The sequence below is a fragment of the Panthera onca genome, chromosome B4 (genome assembly GCF_046562875.1).
Source record: "Panthera onca isolate mPanOnc1 chromosome B4, mPanOnc1 haplotype 2, whole genome shotgun sequence".
Taxonomy (NCBI): Eukaryota; Metazoa; Chordata; class Mammalia; order Carnivora; family Felidae; genus Panthera; species Panthera onca.
Window position 1 is genome coordinate 67,281,392 of NC_138345.1, and position 26,236 is coordinate 67,307,627.

General features: G+C 36.4%; 1 protein-coding gene, 1 non-coding gene and 1 pseudogene across 2 annotated transcripts in view; 2 read left to right on the plus strand and 1 right to left on the minus strand.

Annotated features, from left to right (window-relative positions):
• The window catches only part of SLC2A13 (solute carrier family 2 member 13), a 381,521-nt gene that overhangs the window by 254,553 nt on the left and 100,732 nt on the right, over window positions 1–26,236 (minus strand). The gene's annotated exons all lie outside the window — the stretch shown is intronic.
• LOC132660481 (small nucleolar RNA SNORA67) lies at window positions 5,302–5,441 on the plus strand. Its single transcript, XR_009601821.1, has one exon. It is a non-coding gene; the product is annotated as a small nucleolar RNA SNORA67 (small nucleolar RNA).
• On the plus strand, window positions 16,290–17,000 carry LOC132695185 (40S ribosomal protein S3a pseudogene; annotated as a pseudogene).

Below are 26,236 nucleotides of genomic sequence, written 5' to 3' on the forward strand. Positions count from 1 at the left end.
TATATAATAAATTTAGGGTACACTGTCCTCCCTTCTTTTAAGGAAATGAAAAACTGAAGATCCATTTTATTTCACAATTATGAACAAGTACTTATTAGGCATCTAAGAGGAGTAACTTTATAATAATAACTACCTTAATTCTCAAGTATAAAACAGAACTGATTTCATCTCCTTACTCCAGTAACCTTCATTTCAGGACACACATAAATAGCAATGGCTATAAAAAATATTACTACTGATGAAAATTTCCAATAATCTGGCTTTGATGTTTCATCATCACTACTCAATTTTTCATGTGCATCCTCTATGACTATTCTCTCTTAGAATCTAATGAACATAAAAGGCAAGCTTTTACTAGAAACAGTGAAGAGAAACAATGTAGTCTGGGTACTATTTCTCAGAGGCTGTTTGAGAAATGCAGAGCAAGTCCCTGATGGCTTTCCTTCTGCATCCTCCACGTGTGAGTCAGTTGCTAGGAAACGTGAAAGACAGGGATTTCGTATCAGGCCTGAGGAACAATGAGCTAGCTTAATAATGATCTGAATACTAACACATAACCCTCATAAAGGTTGTCTACCTTAGGAGCTAAAGATTACAAATGATGTGTTTCCAGAGAAACAAATTTTGAGACCTAGCCTTTATTATAAACAGATTCTGGTATCCACTAAAATATGAAGTAACAGCCATGGACATCTTAAAATCTTTTTTTTTTCTTTCAGCCAGAAGTTGCACCCATCCTACTAGCCAAGCTTACAGATGACAAATCTTTCCACTGCTTCAAGTTATATTTTGATATCACTGAACATACACACACACGTGCACATGTGCATACAAGTACCAAAAGAAAAAAGAAAACATGCACATCACCACTACATAGTAAAATACTTGCCACAAAATTATCAGAAGAGCAAAGGGAAGAGCTAGAAACAAGGGAAATACAAACAACAGGCACACGTGCACACACACATCAAATGCATCTCTCAGTCCATGGGGCTTGGTGTCCCTGTGTCTAAGAAACAGAGAAAGAGCTCTGGATGGGGACTCAGAAAATATGGGATCTGTGAAATCACTGTGTGACTCTGAGAAAGTATCCTAACCTCTCTGGGAATCATTTCCTAGAAAATTAAGAGAATAATGCTAACTCCAAAAGATTTTTTGGAGGACTGGATGATGCTGTGCATGTGCAAGCATTTTAAAATTGTACCACACTATGTGTGTAAAGACAGTATCAATATTGTATTTTAAAAATGGCCATTTCAGTGAACAGGTATATGAATAGGATGCAATATTTGAAAATCGAAATTAAGCCACTATAAATCATTAATGAAGGAAGTGGAGAATTCCCCCCCACACACCAAAATTTCATATGTAATTTAGACTATTTCATTTATATTAACATCAAAACACTTGTTTTGAGTTACTAATATGGGAATGTAAGGATTTAAAATCAACAAAAAAACTACCAAAAGAACTTATCTTGGGTATGTGTCTTAAAGAAATGTTAAGCCATGTGTATCAATTCCTCTATAATTTTAAAGTAAAAAAGTATATCAAACTATGAAAGAAGTAAAAGCTTTTTTTAAATTTTTTAAGGTTTATTTTTGAGAGAGAGAGAGAGAGAGAGACAGAGGGAGACAGAATTCCAAGCAGGCTCCAGGCTCTGAGCTGTCAGCAAAGAGCCCGACGCGGGGCTTGAACTCACAGACCGTGAGATCATGACCTGAGCCGAAGTCGGACACTTAACCAACTGAGCCACCTAGGCACCCCAAGCGTAAAAGCATTTTTTTTCTTGAAGTTTATTTATTTATTTTGAGAGAGAGAGTGCAAGCAGGGGAGGAGCAGAGAGAGCAGGAGACACAGAGAATCTGAAGCACGCTCCATGTAGTCACTGCCCAGGGCCTGACATGGGGCTTGAAACCATGAGATCACCACATGAGCTGATACCAAGTTGGATGCTCAACCAACTGAGCCACCCAGGTGCCCCTAAAAGTAAGCTTTCAAGTAAACTATCTCAAATACTGTCCTCTTTGTCTGTTCTATGCTTAAAAGCAGCTTTGCCATCACTTCTACCTTTTAAAAAAATGAATTTACAAACTGTAATATCTGTGAACCTCTACTAAATTCAAATTCAAACTCTATTTATACGTGGATTATGGAGGCTTTTTAAGGCTCCTAGTAGTGTTTCTTACACTCCCAGTGGAGAACGCCCAGCATCCAGGATCTGTTTGTTTGCTAGAGCTGCCATAGCAAAATACCACAGACTGGGAGGCTTCCACAACAGAATTTTCTCACTGTTCTGAAGGCCGGAAGTCCAAGATCAAGGTGTCGTAGGCTTGGCGTCTCTGGAGGCCTCTCTCCTTGACTTGTAGATGGCTGCCTCCTCTCTGAGTGTCTCCACATGGTCTTTCATCTGTGCAAGCTCATCCCTAGATCTCATCCTCTTCTCCTCAGGACATCAGTCAGAGTGGAGTACCGCCCACCCACATGGGTGGCCCTTAGTTACCTCCACCCTATCTCCAAATGTAATCATATTCTCAGGTCGTGGAGGTTAAGAAGTGAACATACAAATTTTGGAGGGACAGAAAATTTTGCCCATAACACTCCACGTCCACTTGATCTCAGTGGAACCCTAAGAACTAAGAATGCTAAAAGGAAAATAGCTCCATACGCAGGCTGCAATGCATTCTTCAAGGTTCAAAATCTCCAGGTCCTTGTCAAGAAAGGAAACAATGCAGCCATTGCATGGCCATTTAGGAGTAATTATGTTAACATACGTAAATATCAACATGGCTGAGGAAACAGAGGTCTTCTGGGCTCACAAACTAAAAGGACAAACACTGGTATGTTCAGCTGTTTTCAAAAAGTTCCTGCAGCTTTATCTGCTGACTTTCCCGTTTACTTAGGCTGGGCCTTCATCTAAAAGAACCACAATGCTTGAGTAGCAACAAATGCTGTGGAGGGGACACAAATAACAAGCTATTATGTGATGACTCTGCAAGTTTTCTTTCAAAGGAAACTCTAAAAAAATCATTAAATGCAGTTCCTGAATATTTCTGACATTGATCTGGTATAAAAAGTCAGGTGAACAGACACATTTTCATTGCCTCAGACTACGTTATGATCTTGTGTAGAAAATTAACATCACAAAACACTGCCTTAACACAAAAGAACCATAGATTTCTACAGTTTTTACCATCCTCAAATATTTTCTCATTTCAGCCTCATGTAGAGAAGGCAGGAAAAGATGAGGAAAATGAGTAAGAGTGAAGTTAAATGGCTTGCCCAAGGTCACAAATTAATGACCAAGGGAATAAAAATAAGAATGAAGGACTTCTGACATCTAAGCCAGCACTCTTTATTTTTGGGACTTAATGACATTCAGGGTATTGAAACCACAATCTTGCAAAATTCACTTTATTTTAGCTCCACGGGGATGTAAAGGTCTATAAATAAAATTTGCTGAAATTCTGCATGTGACCACAAAATGAATTTAATCTGAAATAAAAAGAAATCTGATTTCTTCAACAAGTGTAACATTTTAAAGATATCAAAGCAAAAAAAAAAAAAAAAGGAATTCCCATAATTAATAATACAAGGCACAATTTAACCTAGCAACCAGAAGGCATTATTGACTAGATGATAGTAGTCTACTGCTTGCATTTTCCCTAGGCTATAAACATTTCTTCAACTAACTAAAATTGAGAATTGAACTACTGGATAACTAGACTTTGATTAATCAGGTTAAAGAAATTAGGCTTATTTAGCATGAAGGGAAAGTCAACCATCTGAATATCAACTATGATAAAACTTGTTTTATTGAGCACTAATTATGTGCCAGGCTAAGTACTTTATTTACATGGTCAATCTTCACAAACCACTCTGTGAAGTGGGTTCTACCTCACACCCATTCTACAAATGCAGGAATAAAAGTGAGGTTAATATATTCAATAATCCATATTTAAAATGCGGCAGAGCTACAATTCACCGCCCCCCCCCCATCTGACTCCAAAGCCTGAACTGTCCATCACTCTACTGCTTGATTTCGAACATAAAGAATGAGATATTGCCTGTCACAACTGAATACAGGTGATGAAATGGGCCAAAAGAGTAACAAAAATAAAATTTCCAAGTAGCATGCACTGTTAAACAGAATGAATGAATGGGATTATGGAATTTCATGTAAAAGTTTTCAAAGAATTACCTTCATTAATTCATTCTATTACACAACAAAATTGCTGAGCACATGCCCCAAACCAGGCATTCTCCTAGGTTCTCAAAACTTCTAGAACGTAACACAATCCCTTGCCTTGAAGGGTTTGAAGTTTTCTGAGGAAAATAAACGCAGGAGAGACTTTAAAAAGGATTAATAATGGTAATGGCATAGATTAGGATTACACGACTGCTTTAGGAATGGGTATCATAAAGCTATTTTTCATTCTCCTTGCAAACCAGTGATGTAGTAATATTCTGTTAGTTGAGAAAAGGCACATTGCTGATGGGCCAAAGTTATGTGGAATACACAACTTTCTGACAGGCAGCCTTGATCCAAAGACAAAATTTCTACTATCTAAATAGTAAGTGAAGGTCAATCTTATGGTATAGTACTGTAAGGTCAATTTTAGATCTCAAAAAATTTTAAAGGAGAATTAATTGTATATCCTTCAGAATGTTACACACACACAAAAATTTTTTGAAACTGACCTTTAATCATAATGTGAAAGAAAGAAATCAAGTTATACTGTTTTACAGAATCTGTTGATGAGCTGACCCTACTACATCACAATGTCTGTCCCATAAGGACTAATGGAGCAAACTGGAGCTTATGTTTCAAAACCAGGAAAAGCTGCACCTCTTGCAAACAAATGATAATTTTTATCAAATGAGCATCACAAATGTAATAAGTGATCATGTCACCCTCTTTCCCCTGGCTATTAGCATTTTTTATAAAGTGACATTTAAATTTCTTTATATTTACTCTATTATACACATACAAGAATTGAAAGAGGCTTTTTTAGAAATATACAAAGCAAACACAAATAACCCCCAAAAAAACATTACGTGATGAAACATGAGTTAGAGACTCCGGTTCTTCAAGTCTCATGGCTAAATGACTCAGCAGGTTAGCAATACATAAGAAGAAATAATGAAACCATAAGAGTTTCTAAAAGAATTACATAAGCTTGCAGATAAGATAATAGAATGTTATGTTAGTGACCTTCCAATAATGCCCACACAAGCACATTACAGTCCTTTAACACAAAATGCCCATTTGATCACTCATAGATGTTACATAGCGTGCTCTTCAAAGGTGAGCCTCTCTACAAGGTGCAACTAGTGACTTCCAACCCCCAGAAACATAGAAACCTGGGATAAAATCTGGAATGCCCAAGGTCTGTGGGGGTAAGGTGATGTTTCCTTTTGACCTCTGACTGCCTACATATATGCCTCAGTCCTCCTGTCTCCCCATGCACACACTGAACTTGTCATTTTTCTTGACATGGACACACACTGATATGCAGCAGACTGCTTCAGCCATCAACCATGACTTCCCCACCAAAAAAGAAAACTATATCCAGAGTTGGTCATGGCAGACATTTTAGCTATACAGGTGTGGCTATCAACAGAGTGACAGAAGACAAGAGCACCTCTTGGGACATGGAAACCATCTACAGTAACACATCCCCCTCAATGTTGCTAACCTCAGCTGAGGGGGCTGTTGGGCCCAGTCAGGGTCTCATTCTTGGACCAGGGGAACCAGAAAGGGAGAAAGTTCAGATACTGAAATGTTTCAATTTCCAAAGTTCATTAAAATGCTTTTATTAAGATAAAATAGATAAAAGATCTATTATTGCATTATCCTGAACAAGTACTGTTACTGAAAACAGAAATACATGTGTATTTGTTAGTGATGCTCAATATTTTTGCATTTTTCTATCTATTGAGGCTCCAGTTGCAGATTCATATCTTTATATAGGATTTAAATTCTGTATATACTGCAATATATAAACAGAAATAGGTTATTACTAATATTTATGTACTGCCTTGTCTGAATGTTATAGATGATATTTAAAAACAAAAAGCATGGGGCGCCTGGGTGGCTCAGTCGGTTAAGCGTCCAACTTCAGCTCAGGTCACGATCTCACGTTCCATGAGTTCGAGCCCCACGTTGGGCTCTGGGCTGATGGCTCAGAGCCTGGAGCCTGCTTCTGGTTCTGTGTCTCCCTCTCTCTCTGCCCCTCCCCCGTTCATGCTCTGTCTCTCTCTGTCTCAAAATAAATAAACGTTAAAAAAAATTTTTTTTAAACAAAAGGAAAGCAAAACAAAAAAAAATTAAACTTTTCATAGATAATTGAAACTACTTACTTTAAAATCATCTTGTTCACATCTATTCACTCACCTACCTTCAGTTCATACTCTTTCCTCAAAATAAGAAATTTTCAGGTGAAAATATATTTCGAACAATTTGAACAATGAAACACTCTCAATGTGAAACAATGTGTAGGATAATTGTTATTTATCTGCCTTACTCCATCTTACTAACCAACAATCAGAAATATTCCTTTCACACTAAATAAACCACAGGATTGTGGGATGAGTCTCCCCTATTAATTTTGAGTTGGGGGCATCTGGGTGGCTCAGCTGGCTAAGCATTCCACTTCAGCTCAGGTCATGATCTCTCTGTTTGTGGGTCTGAGCCCTGCATCTGGCTCTGTGCGGTCAGTGAGGAGCCTGCTTCAGATCCTCTGTCTCCCTCTCTCTCTCTCTGCCCCTCCCCCACTCTCTCTCTCAAAAATAAATGAACATTGAATTTTTTTAAATTTATTTTGAGTTGGAGTACTTGAAATAGCTGTCAAATATAAAGAATTCACATTTTTTATGAGATAGTCAATCATACAAATCATAATGATTCTTACTGTGGAGTGACATCAGCAAAAAGTAAAAATATTTTAGCAATTTCAAGAGTGAAATTTCTGGAGGTTTTTCAGTAACAAACTGCTAAGCAAAGAAAGTTATGTTTTTTTTTTTATTATTTGTAGTGATTATTATTGCAATTTCTTTTTGTTAGTATTTCTACCTTCCTGTACTTAAAAGGACAAGGAGAATTGAAGCAGTTAACATATTTCTGGCTTGCAAATTAAATATTTGCTTATTCTATCACTTTATATATGAGAATATTTTATCTGAAAATTGAGCAAAGGAAGTATTTTACAATGAACAATTTCAAGTTGTGAATACAAATCAGTAGTACACAAAAAGGCTTTTTATTTTTAAAATAAATTTATATCTCCTTTACCCATTTCTTTACCCATTAATCCGCTCTACCTCTAGCAACAACTAATCTATCTGTGAGGGGTTTTTTACTTAAAAAAAAAATGTTTTTTTAATGTTTATTTTTGAGAGAGAGAACACACCCAAGTGGAGGAGGGGCAGAGACAGAGAGGTAGACACAGAATCTGAAGCAGGCTCCAGTCTCTGAGCTGTCAACACAGAGCCCCACATGGGGCTCGAACTCACAAACTGTGAGATCATGACCTGAGCCAAAGTCAGGTGCTTCACCAACTGAGCAACCCAGGCACCCCTATTATTATTATTATTATTATTATTATTATTTAATTAGAGAGATCACATAGTATTTGTCTTTATCTGTCTGACCTATTTCACACAGTATAATGTCCTGAAGGTCCATACGTGTTGTCACAAATGGCAAGAGTTCATTCTTTTATACGGGTGGAAATATCCCATTATCTGTGTGTGTGTAAAATAGTTTGTTTATCCATTCATTCACCAATGGATACTAAGGTTGTTTCAGTATCTTGGCTATTGCAAATAATGCTGCAACAAGCATGGGGTGTACATATCTTTTTGAGTTAAGTGTTTTTGTCTTCTTTGGATAAATACCCAAAAATATAATTGCTGGGTTAATGGTAATTCTACTTTAAAGTTTTTGAGGAAACTCCACACTGGCTTCCATAGTGGAGAAACTATTTATATTTCCAAATCCGTGCTAACACTTGCTATTTCTTGTCCTTTTAATAGTCATTCTAATAGATGTAAGGTGGTATCTCATTGTCGTTTTGATTTGCATAGTCATAATGACTAATTATGTTCAGTTTTTCAAGTACCTGTTGGCTATTTGTAAATCTTTGAAAAAAAAATATCTATTCAGATTCAACACCCCCCCCCCCACATTTTAAATCAATTGTTTGGTTTTTCACTATTGAGGGTTTTTTTGAGGTCTTTATATATGTTGGAATCAGCCCCTTATCAGATTTATGATTTGCAAACATTTAATCCCATTAAGATGCCTTTTCATTTTCTTGATGGTTTCCTCTGCTATGGAGAAGTTTTTAAGTATTATGTAGTCCCACTTGACTTATTTTTTCCTGTTGCTTTTGCTTTTGGTGTCAGATTAAAAACAATAATAATCACTGCTAAGACCTACGTCAAGGAGCTTACACCTTATGTTGTCTTCTAAGAGCTTCCTGATTGCAGGTCTTCTATTCAAGTCTTCAATCTGTTTCAATTGTGAGTATGCTATAGAATGGTGGTCGAGTTTCATTCCTTTGCATGTGGCTGTGCAGTTTTCCCAACACCATTTATTGAAGACACTATCCTTTCCAAATAATATATTCTTAGCTCCTTTGCTGTAAATTAATTGACCATATATTGGTGTGTTTATTTCTGGGCTCTTTATTCTTTTCTTTTGATTTATGGGTCTGTTTTTATGCCAATACCATACAGTTTTACTTACTATAGTTTTGTCAGACAGCCTGAATCAGGGAGCATGATGCCTCCAGTTTTATTCTATCTCAAAATTGCTTTGGCTATTTTGGGATTTGTGTGTGTGTGTGTGTGTGTGTGTGTGTGTGGTTACATATAAATTTTAGGATTATTTGTTCTATTTCTTTGAAAAATGTCACTGGAATTTTGATAGGGATTGCACAGATTCTATAGATTGCTTTGGTTAGCATGGACATTTTAACAATATTGACTCTTCCAATCTATAAGCGGAGTGTATCTTTCCATTTATTTCTGTCTTCTTCAATTTCTTTCATTAATATCTTACAGTTTTCAGCATACAGATATTTCACTTACTTGACTAAATTTATCCAAGGAAATTTATTATTTTTGATGCATATGTAAATGGGATTATTTTCTTTGTCTAAAAGTTTATTATCAGTGTATTGAAACACAACAAACAGAATTTTTGTGTACTGATTTTGTATCCTGAAACTTAATTCATTTATTAGTACTAATAGGTTTTTGATGAGTCTTTAGGATTTTCCAAATACATCATGCTATCTGCAAATAGTGACAGTTTTGTTAATTCCTTTTCAATTCGGATGCCTTTTATTTCCTTTTCTTGCCTAATTATTCTAGTGAGGACTTCCAATACTATGCTGAATAGCAGTGACAAGAATGGGCATCCTTGTCTTGTTCCTGAAAGAACAATATTAGTTGTGGCTTTGTCATATATGTCCTTATTGTATGAAGGTACATTCCCTCTATACCCATTTTGTTAAGAGTTTTTAATCATAAATGGAAGGTGAATTTTCTCAAATGCTTTTTCTGCATTTTGAGATGATCATATAATTTTTATCCTTCCATTTGTTAATGTGGTGTATCACACTAGTTCATTTACAGATGTTGAACCATCCTTGCATCCCTGGAATAAATATCCCACTTTTTCATGGTACATAATCCCTTTTAATGCACTGTTGAATTCAGTTTGCTGATATATTGTTGAGGACTTTTGCATCTATGTTCTTCAGGGATATTGGCTTGTAATTTCTCTTCCTGTGGTACCCCTGTCTGGTTTTGATATCAGGGCAATGTTTTCTTGTTTTTCCTGTCCGGATGATTTATCCACTGATGTCAATGGGGTATTAAACTCATTAGTATTGTAATGCTGCCTATCTCTCCCTTTAAGTCTATTAATATTTGCTTTTGTATATTTAGTGCTTCTATGTTGGGTACATAAATAGTTACAAATGTTATATCCTCCTGCTGGATTGAGCCCTTTATCATTATATAACACCCATTTGTCTATTACAGTCTTTGCTTTAAAGTTCAATTTGTCTGATGTAACTACTCCAGCTTTCTGTTGGTTTCCATTGACATAGAAAATCTTATTCTATCCCTTCACTTTCAGTCTGTGTGTGTCCTTACATGTAAAGTGAGTCTGTTGTAGGTAGCATACACATGGGTTTATGATTTTAAGTCCCACAACACTCCAACCCACAGAGAAAGAGTTCTTAAACAGTTACCTCCCCCAGTGCACAGCAAGAGGCAACAGACCCAGGAGCTTAGTCTTTCTGTGAATAGGGCCTATTAGGTAATCATTGTGGCTGTGACCTAAGGTGCAGGCTTCTAATTAAACATGCAGCATCTAAGGGCTGATTCGAATCCTTTCCAGAGACCTTGGAGGGCAGGAGCTACCTTTGTTAACTGTATCTGCTGTGCTTCAGAGTGCCTATGTCTCCTTTGGGGGTTGGGGAAAAGCTCTACACAGAGCTGGTGTCCTAGTTTTTACGTCTGGCTCCATGGTTTTTACAGTCGCTGCCCAGTAGACATCCCTTGACTTCCAGGCTCTGGTGGCCAGGGGAGCTTGCCTTTCTAGGTCCTATGATATTGTGGCAATCAGATAAATAGTTGTTGGCAGGCTGCCACACTCAGGGCACTACAAAGACAGCAGATTTATGCACACCCCTGATTTCTGGTGAAGGAAGCCTCTGTTTGTCCTGAAGCTTTGGCCTGAGGGGCAGGTTTGGCATATACCTGGTGGACTTTAGAGATATTTCTAAGAAACTCAGGTTACAGAGGCTATCTTGGTACTCTGCCTTCCTGCAGCTCACCAGTATCTTCTATAAAAGAGCTTACACTTGTCTAGAACCCCAATTTCTATAACTGCCACCATAATGGGATTTAGGTTTATAGTCCCACAGGACTGTATGTATCTGCACACTTTAAAAACTGTTGCCTGATGACCTGGCTTCCAGTTAGTCTGAATCTAGGTGCTGAGAACTTCCCCTTAAGGACACTGACAGGTCCTGGCATATCCTCAACTACTGAGAGCTATTAAAAATATAAAAGGTCAGGGCACCTGGGTGGCTCAGTGCTTGACTTTGGCTCAGGTCATGATCTCATGGCTTGTGAGTTTGAGCCCCGCATCGGGCTCTGTGCTGACAGCTCAGAGCCTAGAGCCTACTTCAAATTCTGTGTCTCCCTCTCTCTCTGCCCTGCTTGTGCGTGTGTGCACTCTCTCTCTCAAAATTAATAAATGTTAAAAAAAATTTAAACAGGGGCGCCTGGGTGGCTCAGTCAGTTAAGCAGGCAACTTCGGCTGAGGTCATGATCTCGCGGTCCGTGAATTCGAGCCCCGCGTTGGGCTCTGTGCTCACAGCTCAGAGCCTGGAGCCTGTTTCAGATTCTGTGTCTCCCTCTCTATGACCCTCCCCCGTTCATGCTCTCTCTCTGTCTTAAAAATAAATAAGTGTTAAAAAAAAATTTAAACATATAAGAGTCTGCTTGGACAAGCAAAAAAGTTTGAGATAAGACAAAGATTTAGGGCAACAGCAAGAGGTTGTTCCCTACCTCTGAAAGACAAGGTTTGTTCCCTACACAAGGCCACTCCTTCAAGAATTGGAGAGGTGGTTGTTTTATCTACTGTACAAAAAACACAGAGAGTCAAGCAAACTGAAAAAAACAGAGAAATATATTCTGAAAGACAAGGTTTGTTCCCTACACAAGGCCACTCCTTCAAGAATTGGAGAGGTGGTTGTTTTATCTACTGTACAAAAAACACAGAGAGTCAAGCAAACTGAAAAAAACAGAGAAATATATTCTAAATGAAAGAACAAGATAAAACTTCAGGAAAAAAAACCTTAATGAAACAGAATTTACTGATAAAGAGTTCAACGTAATGGTCACAAAGATGCTCATCAGACTGTGGAGAAGAACAGATGAACACAATGAGAACTTCAAAAACGAGATAAAAAATATAAGAAAGTACCAAACAAATGTCACAGAGCTAACGAATACAGTATAATAACTGAACTGAAAAATACATTAGAGGGGTTCACCAGCAGACTAGATGAAACAGAAGAAAGGATCAGTCACCTGAACGACAAAGCAGAATTCATTCAATCAGAGCAGTCAAAAGAAAAAAAAGTGAAGACAACTGAAGGTGTTTATAGGACAAAATTACATGGACTACATTCATATTAGAGGTCCCAGAAGAAGAGAGAGGGAAAGGCACAAAAATCTTGTTTTAAGAAATAATGGCTAAAAATTTCCCTAACCTGGAGAAGGAAACCAACAGCCAGATGCGGAAAGTCCAGGAAGTTCCAAATACAATGAACCCAAAGAGACTCAGAGACACACAGTAATTAAAATGTCAAAATTTAAAGACAAGCAGAGAATATTGAATGCAGTAAGGGAAAACAACTTGTTATGTACAAGGGAATCCCCATAAGACTGTCAGCAGAGCTTTCAGCAGAAACTTATAGACCAGAAAGGAGTCGCATGACATATTCAAAGTGCTTAAAGAAAAGAAAATCCCAATAAACAAATACTCTACCCAGGAAAGTTACCATTCAGATCTGAAGAAGAGATAAAGATATTTTTAGATAAGCACAAGCTAAAGGAGCTCACAACCACTAAACAGGCTTTACAAGAAAAGTTAAAGGGACTTCTTTAGGCTAAAAAGAAGCACACTACTTACAATAAAACCTACAAGAGAATAAATCTCACTACAAAAGTAAAAATACAGTAAAGATAGTGGATTAATTACTTGGGATACACAAGTAAAATGTGACACTGAAATTGTAAAATACAGAGGGAGGGAGAAATATTGAGGTTTAGACTGGGAGCAATCTTAAGTTGTTAACAACTGGTAACAGACTATTATAGAAATAAGTGGTGTGTGTAAACCTCATGGTAACTAATCATAAAGCAAAAATCTATAATAAATACATAACCAATAAAGAGAAAAGAATGTTAAGTATACCACTAAAGGAAGTCATCAAACCACAAAGGAAGAGAATAAGAGAAGGAAAAAGGAACAGAGAAACTATAAAAACAAGTAAACAATGAACAAAATAGCAATAAGTACACACCTATCAATAATTACTTTAAATGTAAATGGACTAAACTCTCTAATCAAAAAACACAGAGTACCTGAATGGAAAAGGCTTTTTGCAAGGGGTTAGAGCTATTTCTTTCTTGTGTGGCTCATATTACAGATACTCTGAAATTGTTCTTCAAAGATGGCTGCTCGACTTGATACAAGTTAGAATTTATTCATTCTGCAACTTCTCACATCAGTATTTGTCTGCTTCCTGGTCTCTGTAGGTTATAGTTATCAGGGGAAAAATCAAAAGTACCTTCCAAAATTCCAAATTTCCAAAAACTACATGCCTCAACATAAATTTGATCAACTGTGGTGACACACTATGTTTATATGGTGGTTGTAGGCAAAGGCAGGTGCCACCCATTACCACCACCACAAAAAACAATAATTTGACAGAGAAAAAAAAAGTTTTTCCTCAATACTGGAATTGAGCAGAGCAAAAAATACACCACATGAGACTCCGATGTACAGGGTAAGTATGATTAATAATTCAAAACACAAACTATGAATAATTTAAATCTGTGATGTGTGAGAAAGGGATACTCACTTAATGAATCTTACCACCCTATTCTATTTTCCACCTTTACCTTCTCCCCCAGTGAAGAATGATGGGATCCCCCCAGTGAAGAATAATGGGGGCAGAACAGGCAGAAATGTTTCAGAACTATTTAGAAATGGAAAAGTATATATAGTTCACCAAATACAATTTTGTAAACTAAGTTATGTAATCAGGAATAGAAATGATTTCTAAAAAAAGTAATACCTGTTGAGAAGGACTTATAAATTATGTTAGCCTCAACTTCTGCTTTAAGCAGAACAGTGTATTAATTATTCTAGTAACTACAGTCTAAGATAAATTTCAATACATATGATTTTTATAACAGTGCTAGCTTCCTAAGAAAGTAATGGGTATCTCCAAAGACCAATGAAGATGAGATACAAAAACAACATTTAACCAAATAATAAATGGGAGCTGACAGCAAAAACCAAACTTAAAAGTTAGAGTTAGGCAAATACCTGTAAGTACTCTTGAATCCTTAAGTGTAAACCTTGGGCATGCTACACAGTGGGACAGCAAATTCTGAGACTCTTAGTAAGGTGGATTATTGAAGGGGCTGATAATCCCAAATCCCTATTATGCCTTAACCCCTGGTATAAAAAAAAAAATCCTCCCCAAATGAAAGAAACCCACAATAAGTATTGTTTTTTCAACTTTAACATATGCACTGAATCTACAATTTATTGAGCTCTTACAATTTTTTTTTCATTTTCTCATAATACCACCAACAAAAATACCACAAAATGAGAGCAATTATTGTTCCCATTTTATAGATGAAGAATCTGAGGTATAGAAAATTTTAGTAACTTTTAGATATCCAAAGACACAAAGCTAGTAACAGCTACAGATTGGAGGGAAAGCTTAGGCAGCCTAATTCCAGAGCAATATTCTGTCACTTATTCTGCTCCTTGTATTTATGCAAATAATTGTAACAATAAACATCTTTATGTGATTTTTATGTGTCTAGCGCCATTTTAGATGTACTAATTTAATTCTCACCACAATCTAGTGAAGTTTACATATGAGGAAACTGAGACAAGGAGAGGTTATGCAACATATAAAGGTCACCCAGCTCCTTAACAACAGAGATGGGCTCTGAAGCCAGGCACTCTTACTTCTGAGCTTATGCTCATAACCACCTCACCATTCTGCTTCCTGAATACTGGTTCATTTAATCCATTTATCAACTCTAAGAAAGTTTTCATCCCTGTCCTTCAAAGCTGACTACAGAAGAAGTAAATAAATCTGCATAAAAAGGCAGGAAGCTTCTGGGGGGCAGCAGATCAAGACCCCTTTCTCAACTCCTTTAATAGTGAAGTTAGAAAAATGTATAAAGGGACATGTTTTCACAGCAAACCAGGAGGCCTCCTGACAGCAGCTTAGTGGCAGGGATATAAAACAAGATCTCTGAAATAAAAATATATACACTGAGGAAGGACAGCAACCAGGCTGGTGACCTGTGTCCCACACCAGGATTTGAGGGCTTGTGGAGACAGAAAGCTCAATACAGCAGAACATATGACTATTGCAAGGTATGCCTCTGGACCAGAAGGTGCTGTACTTTAGGGGCCAACAGTGGAGTCTAGGTTTATTGAACCAAAAAAAAAGTTGTAATCTGGTGTTATAGGCAAAGGAAGGTGCCTCCCACCACCACCACCACCACAAAACAAACAAACAAACAAAAAAGGAAAGAAAGAAAAAACAAACAAAACAACCTACTTTCTACTCCCTCATCTCTAGAACCTTCACACATATGGCATTCTTTATTCTCATTATCTATCATTTATCATCTTTTCGTTACATTACATGGCCAAAGAGACTTCCAGATGTGATTAAGGTTTTGGATCTTAAAATAGGGAAATTATCTTGCATTATCTGGGTGCACTCAACCTAATAATCATCTAAGTCCTTAAAGAAGAAGGAGGCAGAAGAGTCTGAGAGATGTGGCAGAAGGAGAGGTTGGACAGACTTGAAGGGTGAGAAGGACTCAGGTCACTCTGGCTGCCTCTAAAGCAGGGGATCCCAAACCATGGAATGCAGGCAGCCCCTAGGAGATGAGGATGAACTGCAGCAAGGAAAGGAGGATCTTAATCTAAAGCCACATGGAAATGAATTCTGCCAACAACCTGAATGAGCCTGGAAGCACATTTCCCTCCAGAAGCTCCAGAAGAGAGTCCGGACTGGCAACCACCTTGCTCTTGTTAAGACACAAGAGAAATCAGACAAGACAACCTACACTCCTGACCCACAGAACTGAGCCATCATAAATTTGTGGCAATTTGTTTTCCACACTACAGGAAACTAATACGTATTAGTAGCCAGGTGGAACATCTTTGCAACCTGGACAGGAACCAAAAAGCCCATTGTTGGCAATGAATTCCACCACAGGAGTGCGCCAATGTAATGCCAGTTCCCACCCCACCTCCACTCTACAGTCTGAGTATAGCCCCAGATTTTCCAGAATATTCAAGTAACACAATGAGGTGAAGTTTAGGGATAATTCTCAACGTGGTGATAAACAGACAAGTAAGGGTTTAAGTGACTTGACCTAAAGAATAAATTTAAACAACGTGCCCTTTTTGCTCTCTGAGCAGCACCATGGCAGTTGGGGGTGCTGGGGGAGGGGGAGGAGTGCGAAGCACCTTACGAGAAGTAGCAAAAAATGAACCAAGAATAAAGTTAGATCCATTTTCTAACAAAGAGTGGTTTCATGCAAAAGCACCAGCTTTGTCAATTTAAGAAATTTCGGAAAAATACTAGTCACAAGACTCTAGGGGATCAAAATGGATGGGATGGCCTCAAAGGTTTCTGAACTGAGCCTTGCTAATCCGCAAAATGATAAGTGTGCATTTAGAAAATTCAACCTAATTACTGAGAATGTTCACTGCATGAACCATGACAAAAATGCTCCATGGTCAAAAAAAAAAATGGCAGATCATGACTCAAGCTCATGTTGATGATGTCAAGATGACAGATGGTTATTTGTTTCAACGGGGGTTAGTTTTACTTAAAAAACATAACAATCAGAGTCTGAAGACCTCTTATGCTCACCACCAAATTGAGACAACGGAGATCATGATCTGAGAGATGCAAATGACTTGAAAGAAGCGGTCAATAAATGGACTACAGATAGCACCGGGAAAGATCCAGAAAAGGCTTGCCAATCGATCTTCTCTGCAATGCTGTCATTAGAAAGGTAAAAATGCTCAAGAAGCACAGTTTGAATTAGGAAAATTCAGGGAGCTTCCCAGTGAAAGTAATAGTTTTGGAAATGCTACTGGGGATGGGACAGGTGTTAAAGTCGAATGAGGTATATAAGATGTGAACTACCACTCTAAGAATCTGTTTAAAATTCAGACTTTTAATGGTGACAAATAAAAAAAAAACTTTACTTGCAAAAAAAAAAAAATTGAATTAAATAATGTGACCTGGTTTGTAATTATGAGATTGTAAAGCAAGTCAAATAATTTTAAATGTATAATGGTAACTCATTAAAACAATTCTACTGTTGAAATGTATATAAACTCAGTTTCTCATTCATAAAATCTCCTTAAAATGCGGTAAAACTACATCAAATCAAACATCTTTTTTTCCTTTTTTTTTTACTTGGGCAGTAAGTTTGAAGCACATATGGTGGTGATACCTAAGTCACACCCAAACTTTGACAAGTCCTCGAATTAATCCAGCCTCCCACACACATACTAGAAAAATGCTGAAAAGCCCTGGTCCTTTCAGTGCCATTTGGCACACAAATTAGACCAGGAGCTGTATCCGATAATTCTCTATTCTACACCAATCACCATGGTTGGTCCTTTAGAAACTTCATCTCATTTAATCCTCACAACTCAGTAAAATAGGCTTTGCTATTCCCATTTTTTTCAATCAAAACATTAAGAGAGAAGTTGAGAAACTTGCCCTATTTTACCCAGGTAATAAGGGACAGAGCTCTTACTGAAAAGCTGATCCATCTCTGTATAGAGACCATAACCAAGATGATTTATCCTCATTCATATGCAAAATACTTTAGTATAAATCCTGAAAGGCTATGAGGTAGCAATATTATTCCATCAATCAATTCTCCTCTCTATCTTTCTGTCATCCTTTCTACTTCTCACTTTACAGCCCGTATGTCTCTCCCTGCATTTCAATATACAGTCCCATTGAAAACATAAAAAAAGAAAAAGTATGTAAAAAGTAAAAATCCTTTGGGTAATGTTATGATACACCATCTTCAGAACAATTAATCACAAATATTGGTATTCTTTATTTTATCATCTTTTGATTAAATTACATATATATATATACATACACACACACACACACATATATATATATTTAATCTTCTTAAGTGAATAAATTTTCAAAATTGCCTTTTGGAGAGACAGAGAAACACTGACAGAAATTAGGGTTACATCCTTATATCCAGTAGTTTGTACTATCCATTCTCTTCCTCTCTTCTCTTTCTCAGCTGTCCTGTCTCTTCTCTCCTATCCTTACTGCATATACATTAGCAGTCCTACTTAGAGATAGCAGAATAAACTCATGTTTGGCTTAATAAAGACACAGATGGTTACATATAGAATTACTTATAGACATTTGTATCTACATGGAATTGTAAACACAGACATTACCTTGCTCAGTTCAAAGGACCTAGAAGCAGTTAACACCCAAACAGCAATGAACACATGGAGTGCTAGATCTTGGTTTCTACTTTTCTCCAATAAAAGGAACTTGAAGAAATTGCTAATTCTAGAACTGGGGCAGAAGATATAAGACGTAACTCTAGAGCATTCTGCAGTGCCAGAAAGTAAGGAAACGCTTTAAAAAACACACACAAAAAAACCCCACAATGATGGAAGTATGTCAAAGGGATATAAGGGCCAACTAAAAGAGCTTCCAGTGTCCAAGCCTGAACAATTTATGCAACAAAATATACTGGAGTATAGCTTGAGTTATAAAGTAAATATCCATGAGTCACATGTGACATAATACATAAATGGAAGAGAACAGACAAATCTCTCATGTAGAAGAATTACAAATAATGTATGTAGATCATTGTCCTCAAAGAGGGGGAGTGTAATTTCTGCACCTTAACTAAGGGCTGTGTGTGACTCATTTCCAAAAAGTACAGTACAGAAGAGAAGTGACGAAGAGTGACTTTACCATGGAGAAACCTAATAGGATCAAAGTCAACATGAGCAGTGGTAAGTCATGTTGGTAATGTGTACCCTTGATGTGATGTAATGACAATGGCAGTCTATCTTTGTGGTCTTCCTCCCCAAAACTCATAACTCCAGTTCATGAGAAAAAAATCAGGTAAATCCCAACTGAGGACGCTTCTGAAAAATATCTGACCAGTCTTCTTAACACCTACAAGGGTCATCAAAATCAAGGAAGGTCTGAGAAATGGTCATGGTCTAGAGGAGCCTAGGTAATGATGACTAAATATAATGTGAGATCTTAGATGGATCACTGGAAGAGAAAAAAGGCCATTAGGTAAAACTAATGAAATATGGATAAAGTATGAGGTGTAATTAAAAATAATTATATCAGTTCATCAACTCAGCAAAAGTACCATACCAACAAAGGATACGGAAAATGGGGTGTGGGGCATACAGAATTCTTTGTACTATCTTTGCAATTTTTGTATAAATTTAAAACTATTCTAAAAATAGTTTAATTTTTTAAGACAACTGGTATAACTCCTAGAAGACAGGCTTTATAAGAAATGTCATCACAGTATACTACTTGTACTTCTATAGTAAATCAAAGTTACCGAATTACAATAATGTAAATAGTGATTATAATTTCATAAGTAATAGATCTATATTGTGATGGTGGAAGTAGGTATGTGAAAGTTATAGTAAAGCATAAGATAAATCTATATTTATCAGCCAATCCTCATTTTCCATAGTCATAATAGATACTGCCTAAAATCAGTAAGAAATAACCATATAAACATATTACTTTATATTTGAAGGTGAGTATCTCCTAAGAGTGTAAAAGGGTTTGCTCTGTGCAACAAGATAATGGGAGATGAGATAGCTTGGACACTGATCTTTTTGTATTATAAGTCTTTTGAACTACTTATTTAAAAAGTAAAACAAACAAAACTTTGGGTATCTGCTGCTCTCATAGTTTTTAAAGTAAAGATAAAATTTTTAAAAAGAAAAAGAAAAAAATGGGTTGAGTAAATTGATTTATAACCCATAGCAAGATTAAATATTTTTCTATTAAGTAGCAGAATCAGAAAGAGAAACCTGTCTGCATGAGTTCAGAGTTCACGTGCTTGCCTTTATGTTAAACCTTTTCATGTGGTTGTGTAGACAACAGTATCACTGTACTACAGGAAACAATTAATGAACTGCAGGTATTGTAACTAAGTGATGACATAATTTTTCTTATGACTGAAGAACTTCTTGCCAAAAGGAATTTGTTACTCTTAATTTTTCTACCTTCCACCTATCCTTTCCCAGTTAAAGTCAACATAAAGAAGACAGTTCTAACTGGTATCTTGGACCACCCATAAAGGAATGAATTTGAGATTTTTGATGTTATTTTATAGGACTTATGTCAACGGCCCTAGAAATATGTGTAGTTGATACAGTATGCATCTAAAGTATCTCCTCTCAAAGAAAATCTTGTAGCTAATTTTATTAAACAACAGATTGAGCATGGAATTGTTAATTTCAATTTTAAAATGGAAATTGTCTCTGCCCAAATCTATCATGCTTACACAAGCAATCTGTAGTTTATACAGAGATACTGAAAACTTAAAAGTTGAATAACAAGGTTTTATCTGTTCTTTTCTCTTCCATTTACAGTTCATCAAAAATTAAAAAGAATTACCACATGACCCAGGAATGTCACTTCTGCGTATATGCCCAAAAGAAATGAAAGTAGGAACTCAAATATAGGTATCTGTACACCTGTTTTCACAGCAGCATTATTCCCAATAGCCAAAAGGTGGAAGTAACCCAAGTGTTGATGGAAAGATGAATGATTAAGCAAATGTAGTAATTATATATAATACACACACACACACACACACACATATAAAACAGTATTATTCAGCCCTTTTTTAGAAATTAAATTCTAACATATGCTACAACATGTATGAACCTCAACAACACTATACTAAGTAAAATGAGCTAGTCACAAAAGACAAATATTGTATGATTCCACTTATATGCAATATCTACAATAGTCAAATTCATAAAGACAGAAAGTGAATGGTGGTTGCCAGGGGCTGGGGGGAAGAATGAATGGGAAGTTACTATTTAATGGATAGAGAGTTCCAGTTATGCAAAATGAAGAGTTCTGGAGCTAGAGGTGGTGATGATAGCATAATATTATGAATGTAGTTGATAGTAGTGAATTGTAACATTTAAAATGTAAATTTTATGTTGTCTTTTTTACCATAATGGGAAAAAAAAATTTAATTCCAACTTTCCAAGTTCAGTGATCCTTTGGTAAATTTTGGTTAACCCTAATTTATCTGAAATCACTTAACATAGTTGAGAAAGACACTCTTTTGCCAGAAACAAATTGGAATTCGAAATTAGGCAAAATGTTTGCCTTTTGAGATTTTAAAAAATCAGGGCGCCTGGGTGGCTCAGTTGGTTAAGGGTCCAACTCCTGATTTTGGCTCAGGTCATGATCTCACAGCTCATGGGATCAAACTCCACGTGAGGCTCCGTGCTGACAGCACAAAGCCTGTTTGGGATTCTCTCTCTGCTCATTCCTCCCTCCCTCTCTCTCAAAAGAAATAAATAAACTTAAAAAAAATCACCAAAGGACTTTAAAAAAAGTCCTATAGCTCTGGTATGAAGAGATCTCTAAATCGAAGTACTCTGCTTTATAGTTGAAAGAACAGATGAAAGGGCGGAGTCAAATTCATCTGAGGTTCTTCCATGTGGACAAAAACAAATTCTTCTGGAGATATGACTGAACTTCAACGTTGGTAATGAGCATTTGAGGCCTCCTAGTAATTCTGAAGACAGTTTGCGAAGTCTATGTGGGTACGCAGCTGGAAGGGTGGGTAGGTATGGTGATCACTTCTTAAAAAAAAAAAAAAAAAAAAAAACTCAGAAAGGGAGACCCTAAATCAGTGATCCTCAAAGAGTAACATGTAGATCTGAAGTGGTTTTCAAAAGACAGCCATAAAAAGCAGTGTCAGCATCACCTGAAAACCTGTTCGAAATGCAAATTCCTGGGTCCACCTCAGATCTCAGGGCACTGGGCCCAGCAATCTGTGCTTTAAGGAGCTCTCCGTGCACAGGATTCTGATGCATACTAATTGAGATCCACTGCTCTAAAGGACACTCAGTGACATGTTACCACCAAAAGCTGCATTTTAAGTCTCTGTTTCTCTACACTGGATGCACATTAGCAGCACTAGAAGCTTCTGAGGTCAGGTCCCAGCTCACAAAGTCTGATTTAATAGATTCTGCTTATTTAAAATATTAGTTTAGATTCTTTGTATTCCACAATGTTAAGTCAGGGTTGAGAAACAGGTTTTTAAATAATTTTATAACGTCACTCAAACAGGGATAAAAATTTCAGAAGGAAAAACAGTATATAAATGTTTTAAGCCTAAAAATATTCAACTTCCTGCCTAATAAACATATATTAATAACTCAAATAACCACAGAGTCAACTAACACTTAGGGGAAATTTAAAGTTGAAATTAGTAACCCAGGATTATGATAAAACTAAAAGATTTTAGACGAGTCTAAAGAGAGAAACTAAATGAAAAATTATTTTTTCCATAAAGAAATTTTGAAATATGGAAGTTAGAGTGGTAAGAAAACAGACTTTGCAACTCGGGTACACGTGGGTGAGAGTTTTTGGTTCTGTCATCTATCAGCTCTAACATTTTGGCTAATTTCTTTTTTCCTTCCTAAGCCTCCATTTCTCATTTGTAAAACAGTCAATATTATGAACCTGAATCAAAAAGATGGAAAAACTAAATAAAGCATGTAAAGCACTCAGCATAGTAATTGGCACAAAGCTTATGCTCAATAAGTGTAGACTTATTAGTAAGAAGAAAATCGCATTAAAATGAAAATACAGTAACAGAACAATGAGTAAATTCTAGGAGTTTGGTAAAATGTCTTTCTGATATTCTAAGCTAAGAAAAAAAGTAATTAAAAGCTAAGAAAAAAAAAAGAATGTATCAAGATAGCAATACTGAGAATGTAGGGGAAGTTCTCCATAGCTAATGTGTAGGAAGCAAGTAGGTATAGACATCACATTCACAGCCCCCCCACCCCACCCCTTACTCTGTGAGTGGAGCAATCACCTGTTCACTCAGGTATCTCTGAAGAAAAGTACTTTGCAAGAGTTATAAAACCCATTCCCATATTGTGGTCTCAAACGTGGATGACAAATTCTTACTCTCTTAGACATCGAGATCGTATTCTTAATTTCTTCATTAAGTTAATCACTGATAATGAAAAGAAATCCCCAACTGAGCATCTGTAACGTGATCAGACGTGCAGGTACTTCTGAATTTTCAAGCCTGCAGCAGTGCGTCATTAATTCATAAGGAAGATGAGCCAAATCTTCTAATGAGCAAATGGACATGTGTGTCCAACTCTTCATTTACCTTATTTTTGCTAAACCTGACTGAGCATATGAATTTCTTGAAACTACCACACCACTCCCATCCCCATGATGCAGCTGACAAGTGGCCACTGTGCAGGTTCACAAGCACATGCTGGGGTCTTGGGAGGAGAGCAGTCATTTGTTCATTTGCTATTAGAAATAGAGCTGACAGCATCACTGGTAGTTTTCACTTTCTTAATAATTTAGGTTACTCTTCAAACTTTCTATGATAAGGATGTATTACTTTAAAAATGTGGAAAATTTGGAAAACAAAAAGTCAAGAGACAGTTTGGGAATAAATGAAAATAAAAGCATAAGTGTTCTGAAGCTTGGTAAGCTCTTTTGATTACTTAAAAAAAGCATACAAAATTAACTGTGATTGTCTGCCACAAAACTATTTTATCTACAATTATGCCTGAAAGCAAATGAAAGTTTTTTTAAAGAATTATTAAAATTAAACATACCTCCAGAAAGGAGACTCACATGATTTTTAAATGATGGTGGGAAAGAGATTATGTTAACATAGCATGTTGAAGAGTATATATGGTTCTAAAGAGGTTAAGCTTTGTTTTGAATTCTTAGCTCTCTTACTTCTTAACAGGGTAATCATTGGGAAAGTTACTTACCTTCTCTATCAATTTTTACAACTATAAAATGAGAATAATATTGATTTCTTACTCTTGCTAATAAATATTAGAGGAAAAAATCATGGGTACAACACCCCACACACAGAAGCCATTAAATGAGCAGGGTATAATTATTCAAGCAAAGAAATACCATCCAGATAAGGAAGATAGGAAAGAGATGATCACTCCTAAAGTTTTCTACATACAAGTGTGCCTTACCAATTCTACATTTATGACACACAGTGGGATTTACAGGAAAACCTAGATTTTAAATCTAAGCCCTTTCCACTTGTCAGGTAATTAAACAATATCCAAAGATCTAAAGCATTAAACCAACATAGATAGAATTCTAAAAGAATCAGTCACTCAAAACATTTCAAGAAAGTAGTTAAGGAAGTGTTTTTTTTTTTTTTTTAATTTTAGACTGAATATACTAACATACCTGCTAAAACGATTCCTTAGGAAATAACACGTTTAGTTTGAAACTTTGTTATTAAGTAGAAGCAACAGAGGAGCCAAAAGGATTTTCCTAAGGTAGCAAAAGCAGAAGAGGTTACAGAGGAAGCTCCAGGGAAAAATATTAAATATTAAGAGTACAGAGAAACAAATCAATCCTTCACATCATATGGTGACATCTAAGACACCTTCAATGTCGAAAAAGTGTTGATTCTGTGACTTCTGTCCCCCACACCACGTAGTGTAGAAAGAACCCACCATGGAAACAAATGACCCAAGATATCAATGCAATGCTTGTATACAAATGGTCTCCAATTCTACTTCTAGGACCTAAATAAAAGGAGAAGGAGAAGCATACGTGCAAGAGTCATTATAATGTACCTATATTATACACTATTCATACCTGGAATATCATATAACAACTGAAAAGATGAAGTCGATTTATAGAGGATCTGATTCAAATGGACTCAACTTGACTAAAGAAAGCAAACAAGTAACTAAACAAGACATGCAGTGTGATACCACAACAATAAAAATTCTATTGAGCTCTGTATGTGCGTCTGGAAGGATACATTACTGGTCACATGAAATGGACAAAGAGGAATTTAGCTTCATCTGTAATGCTGTAATCTTTTCAGGGGAGGCAGTACTTCTATATTACTTGTTGAGACACTTTAAAAAGAAAGAAGAGAGCATGATGTCTTCCATCATAAACATTTAATCCTTTCTTTTACTAGCCAAGTAAGATGTTTATGGCTATATATTGTTGGGGTACTATCTGCAACACTGTGACGGAAAATGGAAATAAAACATATAGAGTATTTATGAAAATTAACAAAAAAATAGCAAGGGTTAATTTATATTCAAGAGATAGTCACTTTTTTTTTTTTTTTTTTTTTTTTTTTTTCCCCTAAGCTCAGGATTCAAAGCCCCACCAGTCAGCTCTCATGTCTGACTTAGGGCAAAGATAATGAAAAGCCATCCTGCAATCATCCCGACTGACAAAAGTCTCTTACTTCGGCTCTAACAGAATTCTGAAAATAAGTGATTCAACTACACTTCTGATATACTCTATTTTTACTTATTTAATTCTGAAAGACTGTGACACACTACCTCTAATGTATATAGCCACATGGAAAATGCAAGGGAGAAAATATGTGAACTAAAAAGGAAGCAAATTACTCTTCAACACTTCAGTACTGAATCTGGCAAGAGACAGACCTTATGTTGGTGTTTGTGGAATCAAGAACTAAAGGAGTATCTTCTTAAGATATAAGGTGGTGTTAAGCAACGAAAATTATTCACAGACTTCCCTGAGCCGAGAGCTGTTTGGCTCCAGAAGTGACAAAAGCTGAATATCTAATTATGTTCTTCTTTTTTGTTTCTCACCAGAAAATACAGTAAAAGCCCTGCTGTCTGATGCACTATTAAGGAAGTCCTCTAAACTTACATTCCTAAATCTAACAATTTGTATCATCCTAAAATATATAAATATCATTCATTCTGCAATCCTGTAATGTAGGGCAAGGCCCTTTCTCTGAGCATGGATCAGCTAGCTAAAGTATTGTCTTTCTTGCAAAAATCACAGATGTAATTGTCTATAATCTCCATAAATAACAGAGAAAACCTAAGAGAGTTATGCAAAGTCAACACAGAATCTAATTTTAATGGTTCCCTCCCAAATCCCTTAGAATCTTCTTGCCTACAGTTAATTCAAGATTAGTTTTCTTTAGTGACATCTTTATTGAATCTTTCCAAAGCATCCAACTTAGACTTTCACTGAAATCTCTCTACTTTTTAGTGTTTTTCTTGTCCTGCATTTCCGTAAGAGTTGATTACACTGCATAATTATAG